This window comes from Tamandua tetradactyla, chromosome 25 (genome assembly GCF_023851605.1).
Source record: "Tamandua tetradactyla isolate mTamTet1 chromosome 25, mTamTet1.pri, whole genome shotgun sequence".
NCBI lineage: Eukaryota > Metazoa > Chordata > Mammalia > Pilosa > Myrmecophagidae > Tamandua > Tamandua tetradactyla.
In genome coordinates, this window is record NC_135351.1 from 18,389,748 (window position 1) to 18,405,839 (window position 16,092).

The 16,092-nt window shown below is 39.6% G+C and overlaps 1 protein-coding gene and 1 pseudogene across 2 annotated transcripts in view; one reads left to right on the forward strand and one right to left on the reverse strand.

Annotated features, from left to right (window-relative positions):
* JARID2 (jumonji and AT-rich interaction domain containing 2) overlaps positions 1-16,092 on the forward strand; it is a 272,180-nt gene that overhangs the window by 127,087 nt on the left and 129,001 nt on the right. The window lies entirely within an intron of this gene.
* LOC143668696 (integrator complex subunit 6 pseudogene) lies at positions 9,683-14,739 on the reverse strand (annotated as a pseudogene).

Consider the following 16,092-nt stretch of genomic DNA (forward strand, 5'->3'; position numbering starts at 1 on the left):
AGTTTGCCAGGATGAAGAATGATAAATTCCCTTCTGGTGTCTAGTTTTCCTAGCCGGTTTACTTTTTTTTTTTTTTAAAGGAAAGACAGAGAGAAGGAAGGAAGGATAGAAGGAAGGAAGAGAGGAAGAAAGGGAAACATCTTTTTTAAACATTTTCTTGTTTTTTATTGTATTTTGTTTCTCCGTTTTCGTTACATGGGCTGGGGCCGGGAATCGAACCGAGGTCCTCCGGCATAGCAGGCAAGCACTTTGCCCGCTGAGCCACCGCGGCCCGCCCCCTAGCCGGTTTACTTTTAAGATGACTTGTCTGGGAACTGTTTTTGGAACTGGTACTTTGCAGACAAGAAACAGCTGATGCTTTCCTTGGTCTGTGGTAGTTTTCAGAGAAGATCTCCCTGAACTCCATTTGGAAGTGAAGTCCGCCACCCCCACCCCCCACCCCCCATCTGCTTGGGTAAAGTTGTTACTGTCTTCTTTCAATATTGTGTGATTTGAACCAGGAAATGGACTCCCTTCCTCTATCCCTAGGTTTTCTTCCTTGTGTATCTCTTGGTTTTGGAGGTTCAACCATGAAGACCACAGCGGCTTGGTTATGTACTGTTGCCTCTTCCACCAAAATGTATGTGAAAGGCCTAATTTAAATTTCTTGCACAGTCCAAGAAGCAAAATAAGACAGGTGTAGCCCTGTCTTTGAGAATACTGGAATCCATTCCCATATGTATAAAATTTGAACACAGGGTACCTTCCTTTTTTTCTGGGCCTCCATTTTATAGGGAACCCATCCTTTCTTTGGCTGCCTGTAGTGCAGGAAACTCTTAAACCCTGTGTCTCTTGAGATGTTATCATTGTTTGTTGTTATTGCTACAACATTTGGTGGAATGCTGGTGGGGTGGGTTGGGGATATAATTGTATCCTAGACTCACAGTAGAGGAATAGCTACTATAATCTTCAGATTTTACTGTTCTGATACGGAATGCTTTTGTGTTCTGCTTTTCAAGCCTAGTGCTTATTGGAACTGAATTAAAACCCATCCTTTTTAAACGGGCTTCTAAAATCAACTTCTAAAAAGAACACTTAACAGGTGTCTAGGGTTTACTAAAGGTGGAATTTGGGTAAAAGAGCAGAAACTAACGTTATTCTACCAACCAGTTGGCTAAATGTATCTTTTACCTTTTTTTGGTGTAATTAAAGACGGGTGGACCAAATTCTAAGAAAAGTTGGCAATGAATGTCTCTGTCAGAATCATTGAAGACTTTGAATAATTCCTGTACCACCTTCGTGAAGTTAGTTTTCACAGTGGTAGTTTGTTTTTAGAAATAACTTTCTTAAAAAATATCGAACATGCTTAACAAAGTATGGTTTTTTGTTTGTCGGCTACTGGAAGTCTGGAAAACTACTCCTGTGAGCCCTCATGTTCCAGAATCTTGAGTGCTCTGCTCAGAGGGTTTTATCTATAGAAAGCTGAGACAGAAGTGGGCATCCCAAACTCTTTTGGGACAGTGGGACTGGGAGTAGGGGTTTTTCTCTGTGGATGTGTGAATATGTATATACTTGTATCACTTGAGTTTGAATGGGTGCTTTATAATAGGTTATTACTCATATATAACAGAATGCCCTAATCCTAAACTGTAAAATATAGCATATTTTATTCTAGGCTTGTTCATTGTGGAGTGAAAGCACAAGATGAATTATGAAGGGTGGGAGGTTTTAACTCATGTATGTGTATGATGTGTATATATAGTTATGAGACAGTTTGGTACCTCTGGGTTGACTAAAACGGTGGGGCTGGAGCAAGAGCATGTGCCTTTATCCCCCAGGTAGGGGTGGTGGTGGTTTCTGTCCCTTTGCCACCCTTTATCTTGCTTTGTAGCATGGGTATCTTGATGAGTAATGTAGCTCTGAGAGCCCTGGACTGTTCATCTGTTCTCTAAAAAAAAAAAAAAAAAAAAAACCTTGTGGGGCTTTTCTGAGTCTTATACAGGATGTTGTATATTTGGTAGTAACTTTCCTAAGATTACACAGCTTTTTAGTTTTCAGTGGCAAATTGTTATTTGATCCCAGCGCTTATTTATGAATAAAAATAATGCAGCTACCTTTACAACAAAAGTAGGAAAAGCAAAGTTTTATTTTTTCCCCTGTTCATTTTTTAAACCATAATAGTCTTGAAACTTTGGCTCTGCCTGAGTTTTCTTAGAAAATTCAGGTTTTCCCTGTTTTGTATTTACAATAGGATGGAAATTCTATAAAGTTTTCACTATATATATGTTTTAATAATACATGTGCATCGTAATATGTATTTATTGTATTAAGCATAAATTTTTTCTCCCACATAATTTTTTATCTAATTTGAGAACAAATTGACATCACTTCTGCTAAATAATTGGCATGTTGGGGTGATGAGCCAGCAGCCCCTTGCCCTTACCATCTGTGTGCTGGGGGGGTCGGGCCTCTGGTGTAAGGATAGCAGTGGCTCAGCCACTTCATCGGTGCAGGTCTAGTTATAGTAGTACTAACACAAGCAGACTTTAAATAGTAGATAGACCTCATAGTTTATGTCATAAAACCTTTGTTTGCCATCAGTCTTGCTTTTGTGATTCTAAAACGACAGAAATGAATTTTTAAGCCCCTGCTAGAGATAGCAGACGTGAGTGTTGGTGGATTTTCTGTGTTTGAAGCCATCATGCATTACAGCTTGCTGGTTATAGCAGTACTAAAGGGAGGCTGCGCTAAGATTTGCTGATGTGAGCCTTCCATCTCCTTCCTGTAGTAGACAATGTCAATTTATTACAGCCGGGAAAAGTGGCAGAAGCTTAGGGAAGGACTGGCAGAGGCTGAGACCTTGGCTACTCTTAGAGGGCCCTTGCCCACTGGGGCTGAAATTAGGGACATTTAAATAATAACATGGTACACAAATAATGAGTATACATAATTACACAGTACGAGAGGGGAGCTGTTAGCTGTATTTGAATTTCATTTGCTTCCTATAAATGTCATCTGAGATCCTGCAAACACTTTGGCCAGCTAAACAGTCTTGACTAGATTTAATGGAACCTGGGACCTTTCACTTAGTTGTAATAAATAATTATTATAGCATCTTTGGTTATTCTGTGTTGGGTGCTTACTATTTGCCAGTTATTATTCTAGCACTTTACCTGTATTTAAATCCTCTAAATCCTCATTTTATAGATGAGGAAACTGCAGTGGAGTGGATTTAGTATTATGCCTACATAAGTAGTAAGTGGTAGAGTCAGGGTAGAAACCCAGGCTTTCTGGATTAGAGCTTCCATGCTTTTAATCACCATTTAAGTGAATAGAAGGGAAGTGATAAAAGTAAGAATTTGTGGGAAGAATTGTTTTCTACCAATTTCTTCTGAAGGAGATATACCAAATTTTTTTTGCGTGGAGCGAGACCTCAGGAGAGGGGCTAGTATCTTATTAATGTAAACATGTTGCTGGGCTTTATCAGAGCTTGTATTTGAATTGGTAAAGAGATAAAAAATCGCTCCTTCAGATTTGGTCCTCATCTTCAGTCACCAGCATACAGATGCATTGATTATTTTTTCGATTTGTTCACTTAGAGATTTGTCTTTTTAATATTGACGCTCACCATGTTACCCTGTTGGAAATTGCAGGAAGGCCCCAAGTCTTCCCAGAGTGTTGGTGGGATGTGGGCAGGAGACTTTTTGGCAACTGCTGTTGCCAAATTTTGACCTTTGTTAAAAATTCTTCCAAATCTGTTAGCTTTGTTTAAAAGTTTCTGATCTTTTATGGCCAACTCCTCATAGGATAAAATAGAAACACAAATGTGTGGGACAAAATTTAAAAGTCAGGCACATTTTCTAATTGGTGGTTGTTATCTGTGGAACTATGTTTGAAATGAATGTCGAGGTGTATGAGTAGATGGAAAAGAGGATACCTTTTACTTTTTCTTGGGGCTCAGGTTCTAAAAATGGCCTTTACTTGGAAAGATGTCCCCCCCCACCCCCCCATTTAAAAAAAAAAATTCTGAAGCATGTGCCTTACCATTCTGTTTCGCCACGATTTTAACTGCTGATGTATAAGCACTAGTTTCATCCTCAGTAAGCCGTCACACAGCACTAGCTGCAGGTAAGTAGAATTTCCCCTCCTATACTCCAATGCCCTAGAAAATTTTCTTCCCCTCTCCTCTAACTGCTGATGTGTGAGATGCACCTCATGTGAAAGAAAACTGGGTGAAAAGAAGGGGAAATAGACTTCACTGAAAACAACTTAAATCTATTCTTTAGCAACAAAGCTGTATCTATCCTGAAATGTGTGTAGTAGAGTTGAGAAGCCTTGATTTCTTTCTGTCTGCAGCTGTGTGGTATTGAGTTTGTGACCTGACCTTAGTATTCAGATGGGGCATTTCTTCCGTGGTTGGATTTTTATATTTTATTCTTGGTTTGTTTCAAAGGACCCGTGTCAGTGAGTATTTGTGAGAAGGGCTATTTCCTCTTTACAGATGTTCGGGGGCTGGCAGTTAAGGAGATAATTGAGTTCTGTTCTTTCTGGGAAACCCGGGGTTCCTAAACCCTCCTTACATCACCATCTCCCACTAAGATGTCAGTGTCTCTTTCTCCTCAGAGGTCCCTCATCTGGCCAGGCTGCCAACAAAGAAGTTAGCCTCTAACGTATTTTTCTGAGTGTCCAAGGGAGCCAGGTACATGCCAGGGGCTTCCCCACTGGACTGAGTTCCCGCTGTTACTGTTTCCTGTTGCAATGGGACTCTTAAGTGTAAAAGCGACTTCACCTCCTTGGCACCAAACCATCAGGACCTTTGTCCCCCCCTTTGTCTGTTGGAACAGAGGGGGGCATTTCTTGATTAAAACTTGGATTTAGTAAATATTTGATTTAGTTTTTAGTATGGAGGGTATATTGTGGGTGACTAGAAACTGAGCTCAAATTACTTATTTTGGAGAAGTCATAATACCTTATGTCACCCAATCTAAGGTGTCATTAAGTGATGCACCTTTATTTTATGTAAAAGTGTAAGGCATCACAATTACAAGATGCTTTCTAATTTTGCAGATGCATGAAAAAAAGTGCAACTAAAAGTCACCGAAGTACTATAAAATATTGTACAATAAATTCTTTAAAAATCAAAGAGAGGTCAGCAGTGACTCACTGGCAGAGTTCTTACCTGCCATGCTGGAGACCTAGGTTCGATTCCCAGTGCCTGTCCATGTAAAAAAAAAAAAAAAAAAAAAAAGTAAAAATCAAAGAGGTGTTACATGTGTATATATGTGTGTGTGTGAGAAGTAGGCTAGCAGCTAGGCAGACTGATGTAAAAGCCCTCCATCTTGAGCTTACCAGTACAAGCTTCATAAAAGAAGCTTTTCCATGAGCCTTGTTAAAGTACCTTAAGGAATTTGGGAGCTTTCTGACCAAGGGCTGGAGATGGGGGAGAAGGTGGTATTGGAATTAGGAGTGAAGACTTGAGCATCCCTTGGCAGGCTTCTGTGGTTAGGTTTCTCATACTGTTGTGGTACCAAGGTTTTGTGAGTCTAGCTGTAGTCCTTTTGGCTGCAGAATTATGAATTGCTAGATCAGGGAAGCTAAGAATACAGGTCAAGCTCATGAGTTTACAAGAGAATTTTGAGCCTTGGTAATAATGAGCTTATCTGGAAGGAATGGATCATGCTGAAGACCAACTGGAACCAGAAATCCTATTCGAATGTTAGCGAGGTGCCACATTTCCCACTAAGCATGGTTGCTTGCAAGTATTTCATGGAGAGTTCATAGTGGGACTACCTCTGGAGGTTAAAGTGTTCCTCTTTCTGGACACTTTGTACCTTCTACCAACTGCCCCTCCAATTCTCTCAGCCTTCCTGCAGTGTCAATTCTGTAAGCGATGCTGTTTCCCTGATGATGTCAGTGGTCTCATTCAGTGTTGGACTGCATTAGTAGGAGGGGCATATAGCGAGCGCCACCTATGGGGGGAAGCCCGGCCTTGAGCAGAGATGATCTGTGGATGATTGGGTCCTGTGTGGCCCAGTGTTTTCCTGCTTGTCACAGTTCTTTTAAAAAGCTCAACATTGAGGACAAGGGAAGGCAAGAGATAGGGAGATCTGTGTGTTCTCTCTCCTTTCTTCATCATTATTTACCCTTCTTTACTAGATCATTTTCATCGGCAAACAAAACATGTTGCTAGATCTTCCATAATAAAATAAACCTACCTGCCTTGACCTTGCATCTCTCTCCTACTATTCTTTTTCTTTCTCTTCCTTTATAGCAAAATTTTGTGAAAGAAAATGTCTAAATGGCCCATCTCCCTGTTCTCCTATTTATATTCATATTAATATCCCAGCCCCATCCCTCTCTTGTGAATCCCTGGAGCCAGACTTCTATACCAGCTACTTATCGTGGTCAATAATTACCTTGCTTGCCAAATCTAATTTTCGGTCAGCATGGTTTGATGTAGTGGATCCTCTCCTGAACCAGACCAGTATTTCTAACTGCCTATTTGACATCTTCATTCTTACTTCTTGTTAGACCTAATGAGCTTATCCCAAACTTGCGCCTCTTCCGTCTGTTGTTATTAAACGGCAGTTCCATTCTTTTAGTTGCTTAGGTCCAGAACTGTGGAGCTATCCATTACTTCTGTCTTTTGTGCCTACTTGCCTTCTATCCTTTAGCAAAACCTGTTTATTCGAAATTCAAAATACCTTCTGATTGTGAACCTCCGCTAGTTCAAGTCGCTAGCTTGGACTGATGGTGTAGCTTCTTTCAACTTCTGCTTTTGCAGCAGCCATAGGAATCCTTATAAAATACGAATCAGTACATGCTATTCCCTCCTTCCTGACCGAAGTGGTCTCCCCATTCCTCTTATCTTAAAAGACCACTCAATCTGGACACCTGTCCGATCCCATCTCTTTCTCTCTTCCTCATTCCCCATCTTTTCTATCCTTCCTGCCCTTCCACATACTCCAGGGTTTTTGCTCTTGCTCATACCTCTATCTGGAACCCCCTCCTCTTAGATTTAATCTGTGTGACTAGATATCCTCACCCTATTTCAGCTTCCTTTTCAAAGGCCCCTTACCCGAGAGGTCTTTCTTGGACATATTACTACAAGCTATACCTGCTTCTGGTAATCTCATTGCTCCTTACATTGTTGTATTTTTGTGTATAGCATTTCTCTCTGCCTGACATTGTATTATGTTTTTATTGCTCTAGGCATAGTAGAAGGTAAATTCCGTGAAAGAAAAGCTTTAGCCATTTTGACTGCTGATGTACCCCCAGTGCTGAGGTGCTCTGTGAAGTGTATGCTATTTGAGCGTGCAGACAGCTTGCTGTCCACTGGCACATCCATTCCTCTCTGTCTAGTACTACTCATTGCTATTCTAAGTTGGACTCCAGATTTCACTGTGGATGTGTGCACACCCTAACTTTGAGCCTGCCTAGTTGCTGCTCATGATATTTTGCCTGTTGGCAGAAGATCCTTTATTCATAATTGTGATTATTGATAATTCTTATCTTTATAGAGATTTTTGGAATTGGGTCACCTGGTATCCTACACCCATGTCACTTGGTTAAAAAGCAAGTTTCCTAATTTAATTCTCACAACATTATGATAATTATACTATTTTATCACAATTCTATAGGTTAAGATACTGGGGCTCAGAGGTGTTGAGCAACTTGACCACAGAGCTAAGAAATCGTAAATCAGGACTTGAACTCTGGACTCCTGATTCTAGATTTCTCTCTCTCCCATTTGAATTTTGATGAGTTTTGACAAATTCATATATGCCTATTACCCTTTCGTAGAGAGGCTTTTCCATTCTTGTGCTGTCCCTCAAAAACTTTCTCTTCCCCCTTTCCAGTCCAGTTAATGTCTTTAAAGTAGGTACTTGTTTTCAAGGTTGTCCATACTACTATCTCTGTTTTTAGCTTTTATGATTATGCTGTTTCCCCAGAACGTACTAGATGTCTGAGCATGTGTGCTGATGGCTGCAAGCACTTCCAGGCGAGAGGCTCATGTCTGTTTCCTAAGCAGCATCTGCAGAACCTTGCTTAGAGTAGTCAGCCAATAAATGTTTGAGTAAGAATACCCCAAAGTGGTAAAATTCTGGTAACCAGATTTTCTCTCAGTATCAGTGCTGGCATCACTGCAGTTCTGGTTCTGAACTTCTGTGGACCACAGGCCCTACTGAATGGGTTTTTTGGAACAATTTTAGTTCTTATCTTACTAAACTATCACCTTTTTCTTATGGCACTTTTTAGCCAATACTGTTGTTGTTCTGTGAGTGTTAGGATTATTTAGCCTTTAGGTTTTAATTTTTCATATTATGGAACTGGGGTCACAGACTTGGCTTTTTGTTGCAGGCATGTGAAAGAGACATTTTAGGTCATGTGCTTTGTTTCCTATGCAGTGCATTTTCAGTTAGATTGATTCTTGTGAGAAGCCACTGTTGTGCTCTTATTATCTTTTTTTGATTTGGAAATATTGTAGGTTTATAGAAAAATGCATAAAATACAGAGTTGTAGTATATACCCTATTACTAACATCTTGCATTAGTGTGTTACATTTGTTAACAATTCATGAAAGATCACTTTTGTACTTGTACGATTAACTATAGTCTGTTGTTTAGAGTTCATTGTTTTTCTTTTAAATATAGCATTTATTGATAGAATAACAAAAGTGCTTTTCTTCAGTATTCTTCAAAGTACATTTGTACAACTTACAGTAATATATCCTGAATAACTGTATATACAAAACATTACCTAGTTTTAATGTATGTGCTCCCCCCCATTACAAAATAACTTCTTTTTAATTATTATTTTTTTGGCAAAGTTCAGCCTTAACAGAGGTGACCTTCTGAAAGGTTGGTTTAAGAAAAAAGAACCTGAGGAACATTGATATGGAAGAGTCAATGACAAGCAAGAGATTTGGAGGAGTATTTTTAGTTTGTTAAATAAAAATGTTTTAGAGCATGATACTTTTCACTTTACTAAAATAAACCAAAATGAAGAAAAGTTCATTGTAAAATGATGGAAAAAAGATCTGTAGACTTCTTTAGTATTTCAGATAACCAAAATGCATGTGAAAAATTTAATGCAAGATTATAACAGTCTTGTATTTATTTTGTATTTGGAGAAGGTAGTGAAATTAATGACCACATTAATTGCTATTAATATGATTGGTCTGATTGGCCCTTCAATGAATTTCATCCAAGGAAGTTCTCCAGTTGTTCTATTAGCATTTGTTTTTAAAATCTTGATGCTTCTTTAATGACATTTTGTAAAAATGTTAGTCTTGTTTGTAAACTGCCTTGCACATGTTTTTAGTAAAGAGTTTTTCATATTTTCTTCTTGGCTTTTGAATCTGTTTTATTGTTTGTGCTTTTAGTTTGGTGTTGACCTCTTCATGGCTTCTGTGGTGCATCAATTTGTTGATGAAGATGCTGATATCTTCTCTGCAGCACATTGTTGTTTATCTTGTATTTCCTCATGATTTTCTAAGTATCCACCAACACCGAGGTCATTAGTTCCTAAATGATCATGACCAACACCCTGTAAATGATTGGTTAGCCATTCCCATAAATTGACTGGAGAAAGAGGATGTTGACAATTCAGTATCCAGAGTATTTGGTGTAATGTCTAATGAAAGTTGGTCTGCAGCGTGATTTTCAGCCACATCATCCATTGTTGAAATCATTAGTGCTTTCTAAAATCTTATGAAGAGGAGAAGGGGGTTAATAGGATCTGGATGTGCTTGATTCATAAGTGGTCTTTTTCCTCCAGTATGATTGTTCACAACAGAATTGTGTTGTCTGCCTCTGAGTAGTGGAGACATACACCAACATCTTTTGGGGATCCGTTGTGTATTTGGTTCTCTGGGTAATTTATGTTTATTTTGAGGCCGAGCCACAAGTTCATCTGCTTCATCTATCATCATACCCTTTTTGTCCAACTTAATGGGATTCCTGAATATATGCAATCTTTGAGACTGATCAGGATCAAGTTCTCTTAGTGGAGAAGGTACTTGCTTGAAGTATTCCTGGTAATTCCCCATTTGTACTATAGGAACACTGTGCACTTGATCTTCCTCCTGTTCTTAGAGAAATTTGTAGGTGCTTTTCAGAACATTAGATCTCATTCTTGTTAAGTGATCCAAAGGATTCTGTCTTGGTATGTCATAAGCATTTCTAAATGTCTGTGGTTTCAAATCCTTATTCAGCAAAGCCACTTGGAAACCATTATACTCCTTCATGTTAAGGTCTAGCAGTCTGTGAGAAATGTCCTCTGAAATTCCCTGAAGCAGTAGCTGAAAATCTTTCCTGTAAGCCATCGATAAACCATGTGATCAGCTGTGGACTTTAATTCCAGTTTCCTGTACTACTTTTTATGCCTACAGATCCGATGATTCTATCAGATTCTCTTTTGGCCAGTTGACTCGGTTTTTTGAGGTATGAAATGACACTATAACTTAGTCCATATTCCATACTGTCTGCTATTAGGCTAGGTGCACCCATCATTCCTACAGCTTTCTTCAAGGGCTGAAGATAGTAGAGAGGTATTGTCCTCAAATGACTGCCTCCATTTCAGTGTTGGCTTTGCCTTATGTACTTTAAACAAGTCATCTAAAAGGGGAAGAAGGACTGGATTTATTATAAGGCATCACAGTTGACATAGTTCAGTGCTGTGCTGGCATTCAAGTACCAAAAGAATGGGCCAAGTTCACTGTATTTTTGCACTGTTGCTCACATATTCCTGCCACCATATTGGAGAAGATTTCCTTTCCAGGATAAATTGAGTCATTTGTGAAGGCTCCAACTTATATTTGTTAGGAAGCAATTTGTCAATAAGCATTGGTTCACAGTCTATACAGAAGAACTTCACTACAGGGTGAGATATATGCAGTGGTAGTGTTGGAGAATTCTGATCTAGCCAGAAAGATTCTGGTACAGGCCAGTGACCGATAGGAACCCCAGTCTTAGGATTTGGTCTGACATATATAAGGTTGTGACAACTATGCCAAGGCTGAGATCCAGAAGGCCTTGATAGGTCTGGTTGACCATCTTCTATAGGGAAAGGATCTGGTCCTGCTTTTTCAAAGTTTATTACTACCCTGCTTTGCACCTTTTGCATCAACGACTCTAGGCACTGCTTAAGCATTCTTGGAGAACATACCAAGTATGAGCAGCCTCCGGTCACTTCACACGGGTGTGATTGCAGAATCATCTAAAGGCACCGCTGTCAGTTTTTTTGCTTTTGCTTTTGTTCTATCAACATATACAAACTAAAATTTCCTCTTTATTTACATTCAAATATCCAACTCAGTCCTGTTATTTATGTTCGTAATGGCATGCTCAACAAAGAAAAGCCCAGGACCAGATGGCTTCACAGGTGAATTTTACCAGAGATTCCAAGAAGAATTAACACCAGTCCTGCTCCAAAGTCTACAAAAGTTGAAGAAGTGGTAATGTTCATTAATTCATTCTGAGGCCAAACATCACCCTTATACTAAAGGCCACTAAACATACCATAAGAAAAGAAAATTACAGACCAATATATCATATGAATATAGATGCAGAATTTTCGGTAAATATACTAGGAAACTGAATCCAAAAGCACATCAAAGAATTGTACATCATGATCATCCCAGGTATGCAAGTATGATTCACCATAAGAAAATGAATGTAATATGCCACATTAATGGAATGAAGGGGGAAAAATCTATATGATCATCTCAGCTGATACTTTAAAGATATTTGACAAAATGCAGCACCTCTTCTTAAAATTTGCTGCTAACATCTTAACTCAATGGTGAAAGACTGACAGCCTTTCTTCTAAGACCAGGAACAAGAAGCAGATGTCCACAGTCATCACTGTTATTCAACATTGTATTGGAAGTTCTAGCTAGAGCAATCAGGCAGCAAAAATAAAAGAAATAAATAAATTCTTTCCACATTGGAAAGGAAGAAGTAAAACTCTCTATTTGCAGATGACATGATACTATATACAGAAAATTCCCCAGAAATGCACAGTGAAGCTCCTAGAGCTAATAAATGAATTCAGCAAAGTGGTAGAGTGAGTACAAGATAAACACAGAAAAATCACTAGTGCTTTTATATACTAGTAATGAGCAATCTGAGGAAGGAATCAAGAAAAGAATTCCATTTACCTAGTAAATAAAATAATGAAATATCTAGAACTAAATAACCAATTATGTAAAAGATCTGTACATGGAAAACTATAAAACATTGCTAAAAGAAATCAAAGAAGACCTAAATAAATGAAAGAGCGTTCAGTGTTCATGATTAGAAGACTAAACATCATTCATTAATCAAAATTTCAACAACCTTCTTTTCAGGAATTGCCAAATTTATATGTAAGGTGTAAGGAGCCCCAAATAGCCAAAGCCATTTTGAAAAAGAACAAATTTGAAAGACTCATACTTCCCAATCTTAAAACTTATTACAAAGCCATAGTAATCAAGACATCATATTACTGGCACAAGGACAGCCATATAGACTAGTGGAACTGAATTGAGAGCTGAGAAATCAAATCTCATATTTATGGGCAACTAATCTTTTTTTTTTAAACATGGGCAGGCACCAGGAATCGAACCTGGGTCCTCTGGCATGGCAGGCAAGCATTCTTGCCTGCTGAGCCACCATGGCCCAGGCAACTAATTTTTGACAAGTGTGCCAAGTCCACTTAATTGGGAAAGACTACTCTTTTCAACAAGTGGTGCTGGGAAAACTGAATGTCCATGAGCAAAAAAAAAAACTCGGGTTTCATACCATATGCAAAAATAAACTTCCACAGTGGCTGAAACATTTTACATTGCTGCCAACAATGAATGTGGATCAACACTTAACTCTCAACTTTTATTCCTGAACCTCTCTTGCCTTCATCAATGATTGGGACATTCATGAAGGGACCAATAATTTTGAAGCCAGTGCATTCACCTAGAATGTTACTAGGTTGTTTCTAGAAGAGACATGATTAGGGCTAGTGACACATGACTGTAACTCTTCTGTATTATTGTCTTGACATGCAGGAGGCCTTGGTAACTTGTAGAAGGATCTACATTTAAAATGGCCTATTATGTTCCCTAGAGTCTTTGCCCTACATTGGCACAGGAGTTTACCCGAATCAGACTCTTTGTTACTAGAGTTATTTGAAAAGGGCCTTTCCAGTTTTCTCAGTTGGAAAGTGTTACAGAGTTTTTAAGGGTGAGCTGGAAGGCTCTCAACTGGCACTTTCTGAATCTCTCTGAGGAAAATATTGGCAAAGCCTCGACTCTGCCTGAACTCTTGTTATAAATTGAGAAGCCAAGAGTTATAAAGCTGTCGCCCAGGGTCAGTTTGAGTTGTGTGGGAGAATATGTTACCCACGTTAAGACAGGGAACTATTTTCAGATAATATAATATTTCCCCCTTATGTCCCTCAGTTCTGGTGTTTCAAAGAGATTTTTTGGGTGATCTTGCTGTCAGTGAAAATAGCAGTGTGTGACAGTTTTTCTGGAGAGCCCTTTCTCCAGAAGATGCACAATATTTGAGATGTGCATAACTTTTTAAGTAAAAAGAAGGAAAACTGTGGGGTGCTTTATTCAAGTGGTATTCAGATGTCTTACCTTTCCTAGAAGTTTTTCTTTTCGTTTATTTAGTTTTGGTTTTCCTATGGTATCGGGACAAGATGCTGAGATAAAAGAAGCAGGAGCTTGTAGTTGCTTTATCATCCTATTTGCTGCGGTCTGTTGATGGAAAGTCTGATGTGATTGTGGCATGAGGCCTGAGTTGTGTCTGAATTTGCAGAAACTTTAGTCACTACTGTCTTGGCCTTCCCAGACATCTGTGGAGATGTGCCATTAGATAATAACCCGGGGTAGAGTTTTGGGATAGCCTCTTCTATTAGTCCATCCCTTTTGCCTTCCCTCCTGCCCAGTTTTCTGGGACTCAAGCAAGATGCTTTTTTCTGGCTTGGTCAACACTGTGCTGCCCTCTTTGGTGCTTCTACCCTCTGGGGGTCTCCCTTTGTGGAGTAATTCCAAGGGAATAGGTTAAGATTGCCATCAAGTGGCTGCTCTTGGTAGTGGATGGGTTGATACAGGCTACCTCTGCCAACTAGTCACATATTCTCCTTCAGTTGTTTAGCACCTATGTGAGAAACGATCAAGTCCATCTTTTTTTTTTTTTGCTGAGAATTCGCACATCTCTGTATTTTATAGTCTTTTAAAGGAGGCATCTATGTGAGGTCAGACTGCACCGTCTCTTGTGGAGTGAAGGAAGGTTTAGTTGTAGTAATCTGAGGTGATGGCCCTGGAAATGCGAATACAAAAGGATCTAGCGGCTTACCAGAGATTATTTGCTGGGCATTCACCCTTCTGCAGTTCTGGGCACAGATCCTTGGCCCTTAGGCCACAACCTTCCAACTTGCTTTGCTCTGCTAGTAAAAATTGGCGGGGAACATCAGGCTGTCATTCCTGAAAGGTATGCCCTAAAGTCCCTCCAGGGTTTAAAAGAACAAACAAACCTGATGTGCCTCTATAGTTCATGTTTTTCCTTCTCCCTAAAGGAGGTAATGATGTCTTCCTCAGAGGGTGGTATTACAGAATTAATGAGATGATTGATTTAGAGTTCTTAATACCTGGCAGAAAGCAAGAACTCAAAGGATAATTGTTATTGAGGTTCTAGAAGTACATTACCTTATTCCTTCCCGTAAAAGCTGTAAGTGTGCCATAAAACCCCTTTCCCTGGTTCTGGATGCCAGCATCTTGTAATTAGGCCTTTGACCCACCAAGAAGGAAATTGCCTATTTTTCATCAGGTGGTCATTCCTAGCATATGGAAGTTTATGTCAGTAGGATACCCCCACTGATGTGCAGAGCTGTTGCTTCTGTGGGTTCTAGGGAGCCCTGTAGGAGTATTTCTGAGCTGGTATGTGGTATGTGAAAGAAGATGGATCTGTGCCAGCTGGTTTGGAGTTGGGAGCCTGGAGGCAGGGCGAGGAGTTAAGTGATTACCATGTACATCAGCATGGTGACAAAGCTCTAGAATAGGGTCAAGGAATGAAAATTTCTCAGTCTTCTATATTTTCCAAAGCTTTTCAGATGTGATAGAGGCCATGTTATGTAACCACTTGGCAAATCTGTTGAACTGTGATAAACCAGAATTCCTGGATGCTGGCCAATATCAAGCTCGTTACAAATTGGATACAGTGAAACAAGTACTGACAAAATTGGATTCTAATTCTAGTTCTCCCAGTTAACTGGATGTCATCCCTTTATTGGTTTCCTCCTTTTGCAAAATAAAACATATGAAAAAGTTTTGGACAAGCCTCTAGGGATCCCTTCCTTCCATTTGCTTTTGTTTTAGAGATGAATGGTGTGCTGGTGTTTAGGTCATGCTCATAGTCTTCTTCCATCTTGGTGGAGCCACCCTGCTGTGGGGTGAGGAAGTATTTTGATGGTTTTAGGGAATTTGGAAGAAAGAGTATAGGACGGAGCACCCAGTTAACATGGAGGAAGTTCATTTCTTGGCTAGTCTCTCTCCGCTATAGTGTGTGCACACTGCCCTCAGCCAGTAGTAGGGCAGTTTTCTCTCTAAAGGTATTCCAGAAGGATATAGCCTCCTTGAGAAATGAGCCTGTGTGTGTGTGTGTGTGTGTGTGTGTGTGTGTGTGAGAGAGAGAGAGAGAGAGAGAGAGAGAGAAGGATCCAGAGAGTCAAGGTAGCCAGCGCAGTCATCTGTGTGTGTGGGTTTACACCTCTTTGTGCCTGTAGCCTTGAAGTTGCAGAATGTGAGTTCAAGTCAGAATAATTTCACAGGCCACTTTTCTTTGTTCATGGGTGTTAGTTGATCATTGCTGACCTCTGAACTCTTCTACCGTCAAGAAATGCTCAGGATTGCCTAAAACTATGTATAAGGAGTAATTGCTGTATAAGCAGTTTCTACAGTTTAGTTTTTTTTTTTTTAAGTAAGCCTGTGGCTTTTTAATTGCTCCATACTCTGTTTTCCCTTCTCCTTTAATTTAAAAGCTAGACTGATTACCACCTTGAGCCATCTGCTGCTCAATTTAAGGGGGTTTGTCAGCTTGCTGCTCCATTTGCCCCTCCTCTCCTTTTCAT